Source organism: Tarenaya hassleriana, unplaced genomic scaffold (assembly GCF_000463585.1).
Source record: "Tarenaya hassleriana unplaced genomic scaffold, ASM46358v1 Cleome1, whole genome shotgun sequence".
In the NCBI taxonomy this organism is placed as follows: domain Eukaryota; kingdom Viridiplantae; phylum Streptophyta; class Magnoliopsida; order Brassicales; family Cleomaceae; genus Tarenaya; species Tarenaya hassleriana.
In genome coordinates, this window is record NW_010960187.1 from 3,400,627 (window position 1) to 3,404,991 (window position 4,365).

Sequence of the window (4,365 nt, forward strand, 5' to 3'; positions counted from 1 at the left end):
GCTCTTAAATCTATCGCCAATGACAAGGTCACCTCCAATCTCACCGCCGTTATCCACGAGATCACCATTTCACTCTCTCTTCCTTTTGTTTTCCCCCCTTTATCTGATCGATTCAGGCTTAACTTTTTCTGGGTTCATTCGGTAATGGAGGTTTATTCAATGGAAACATGCAAAAGTTCGGTTTTTGTTTGCGAAAGTTTGTAGCTTTTTTTTATAACATCGAATCCGCTGATGTAGATTAGGGTTTACTTCCTTTCGCATGTTTCCTTGTTGTAACTTGAATTCGATCTCTCGTTGCGTCACTTGGATTATAACGATTCTGGTTTCATGACATTTGACTTGTTTTCAATTCAGGCTGATGTTATCGAACTACTGGAAATCTATTACACACAGTGAGATAATATCTTAGTGCCCATCTGATTTTACTCAATTGAAGAGCCAAGACAGTGAAAACAGGAAGCTTTCGAGAGTCGAATTGCCTGAATTCCTTATGGTTTTATTTTTCACAACAATTTACCTTAAAAAGTACCCTGCAAATGCTCTTCTTCATCGCCCGGAATTGCTCGAGTACTTTGTCTCCTCTAAGGGTTGTTATCCACTTCCTGGATTGAGTATATTCACAATTGGAATATCTTTTGTTGGAACCGTTCCTTGTCTGTTTTGTCTGTTTCTTTTGAATTAATATCATAAACTTTCTAAGTTTGCTAGTGTTTCTTTCTGTGTAATACTTGTGCAGATTAAGACGCCAGCCTAGTTGGAAGCCGCATTTTGTTTTTCGGCGAATACTGGTCCTAAGGATTTCAAGCTGAATGAATTTGAGGAAGCATGTGACATTGATATGGTTTTTTCGTATGTGATTTTGAGCTCGTATAATCTCTGATTTCTTGATAACGCTGTCTTTTTTTTGTTACTGTAAGCTGGTGTCAGTTTTTTCTTTCTTGTATTGGCAAAGATGCGTTGATTCAGACGCGATATTTTCATCATGCTTTTAAGACAGGGGTTGAAGTTTCTCTTGAAGATATTTGAGAAAACAGCAAGCGAAATGTTTGAAGAGAAGAGGAATACAATAACGGAGTTGCGTTACCGAACTTATGGTTAGTCGTTTGTTCTATGTTCACCATTCTTCAAACTTCTTTGTTTTATCGAGTTTGGACATATATGTATTTCATTGCTTTCTATCTTGATGTTTGCTCATGTATAAATCTTATTCTGCTCTATGCTTGCATTTGATGATTTTATCTCTTGTAGTGGGTGAATTATTTGGAACATGTCCTTAGTTGTCCGGAAAAGGCTTTCTCGTGCTGGTGATAAATGGTGTATCTGTCCGGGCTATTATGATTATGCCCATTGCGTTGTTCATTGCCTCGAGATAACGTAACACATTCGGTATGATTTCCATTTCAGTCTTGAATTATTTAAGCTTTTATATAGCTATAGGACTTTCAAATGCGTGCATTGATAATAACCCATTCTTGTTAATCCCAGACTTTTTACCATATGGTTTGCTGATCCATTCATATATATATATGTGCATGATTGAAGCTATGTACTCTCGAGATTGAAACATGACGTGCTTCATACTTGATACTACTGGTTATTTGCATGCTCTGGGACTCTACATGCCTTATATATGGGAATATTCACGGTTGAACATCACCAACACTGTAATGTCAAAGCGTAAGGTTGGTAAAGTTTCAATCTTTATATCGAAAAGGGTTTTAACATTATCCCGAGAATCTTATTATGCTTGTATAATTTTCTCTTTTTGCAGCAGTTGAATTACATTGTGTCAAACAAACATGTTGATGGGTGGGATGACCCTCGTCTCATGACCTCAACTTCGATTAACGCTTTCGTGCGAGGGATTGGAATTACCCAAAGGTCCAATTCATGTTTATGCATTGATTCATCGTATCTTTTTTTCTCGCCTGTTTCAACAGTTTTATCGATTATACATTTTTATATTCGCAGTGACGGTAGCTTGATACATGTGAGCCGTCTTGAGCATCATATCTGAGAAGAGTTGAACAAAAGGTGGTCATAACCAATATGGAAGCTGGCAATGTAATAGAACTCGATGCGAAAAGGTGGCCCGGTGCTCGGGATGATGATCCTTCTTCCTTCTACAAGGTGAAACCTATTGCAATATACAAAGAAAACATTTTGATTTTTCTTTTGTTTTGGCGATCTTATCTTGTTGTTGTTGTTCTTGATATAGGTTCCATTTTCTAGAGTTGTATGCATTGAACGAATCGATTTCATCGGTTGAAGGATTCAAAAGATTACTATGGGCTTGCCCCCTGGTAAATCAGTGTTGCTTAGCTTTCCCGATCAAATGCACGAACATTGTCCTGACCCCGAGGATAATGGGACCATTGTCGAGGTCCATGCAGAATATGATCCCGGAAAAAAGGTCGAAAACCAAAGGTTCTGACCTCTCTGTTCTCCATCGCCCTCTTTCATGTTCTTTATGATATCTTATAATAAATCTGCATTCCCTTTCTCTATCAACAAATTTGGATCTTATTTGCAGGGAGTTCTTCATTGGGTAGCCGAACCCTCCCTCGGAAAAGAGCCGGTTAAGGCGGAAGCCTGGCTTTTCAGTAAGCACTTTAACTCCGAGGTGCCGTACAAGAATCTTTTCTCTCATGTTTCGTAATATCACTCGTCCGTCTGAGAGAAAGCAACGATCTTTTTTAACCTTATATCGTTACTTCGATTCGTAAACAGAACCCGGCCGCCGAACTCTGAGAATGGATCTCTGTTCTCAATCCGAACTCCAAAGTGGTGATACCTCCTCGCGCATATGCTGTGCCAAATCTGAAAGATGCTGCAGTTGGGGACAGATTCCAGTTCGAGAGGCTTGGTATTCGTTCTTTACTCCCATCGTTTTCATGAAAGTCCGTATCTTTTTACCCAATCATCAAAGCTGGAAAAAAAAACTCAAATTTCGGATGCCCAAACCGACCCGCGAGTCGGGTACCCAAAATTTGAGTATCCAAATATGAGATTAGATGAGATGAGATCAGCTTACAACGTGGTGAAAACCCGAAACCGGATTATTGGATCTGAGATCGGGTAATCCATAAATTTTGGATTCCGCTCGAGTCAATTCCATCTTTCGAAAAAAATAAACTCGGGTTGGGTAACCGACCAAAACTGATCCTAGAAACTGGATGTCTTGTGAGATCCTAAATGTTCGGGTTTGAATTCAGGTAATTCGAAAATCTCGGATACCCGACCCGTGACTAACTCTAGATCAAGCTAACTCTAGACCAAAGGCGAACGATTAGTCACGGCATGTATCTTGAATCAGAGTTGGATTATCTGTATATATATAATCTGAAGTTTGAAAAATGTCAGGTTATTTGGCGGTTGACAAGGATTCAGCTGAAGAAAAGCTTTTGTCTTCGACCGGACAGTCACTCTCAGAGACAGCCATGGCAAAAACCAATCCAGCAAACCACACAAAAACACGTGACTGGTAAATAGAAGCCCTCATGGTCATCACACGCCACGTTATGGAACAGTGAGACATGGCTTTTGTTTTTGAGCCATATTTTTTTCTTGTTCATCGTTTTTTTTAATTCAAAGTCCTTTGGTCAAATTTGGGTGCCACCTCGATTCATTCATTCATTCATTCATGTTCCTTCGTCTAAGTAAGAAAGATGTCTGCTATAATGATGTCGATGTTAATGGCGCGTAAAGAGGCCGAAAGCTCTATGAGATATGAACAGGGAATCTGCAGTCTGGATGATTGAGAGAGAGAGAGAGAGAGAGAGAGAGAGATCAGTCTCTTCACGCATGTGATTTTGATCGACTGAAGAACTTGAAAGAGACTTTTGTGATTTGATGGGATCGAAGTGCTCGTTCGTTTGTTTCGTAGCTTTCAAATCCCAAATGCTTCAACCCTCACATCATCCAAAAGGGTAGCGTTTGGTTTTTGTGAATCTGAAAAAATATTACGTAGAAAGCAATGATCGCCTATGCATGCATGAATGAATGAATATTCGTTAGAAAGATGGGATATATATATATATATATATATGAAAAAGGAAGAAATTGAAATAATAAGAATAAGATTCCCAATGTGATGAGGACAAATACTTGTGAACTTAAAGAGAGTGTAGATGCTGAGCTACTTCAGTTATGGTTGCTTCTTTGTTCACTAGGCTTTTGTCCTTAAGCTTGATCGATTCCCATGCTAAGTGTATATATATATTCGGGAAAATAAAATAAAAAAAAAAACTCAAAATTTTCAATTTTTCAAGAAAAAACTCTATTTCTTACCAAATAAAATCCAAACTTTATAAATATTATCTCTTTTTTTTAATCAATCGATAACGTGGTATCCGATATCATACG

General features: G+C 38.4%; 1 pseudogene; it reads left to right on the forward strand.

The window, feature by feature from the left end:
* LOC104808365 lies at positions 1-3,649 on the forward strand (annotated as a pseudogene).
* The last annotated feature ends 716 nt before the right edge of the window (positions 3,650-4,365 follow it).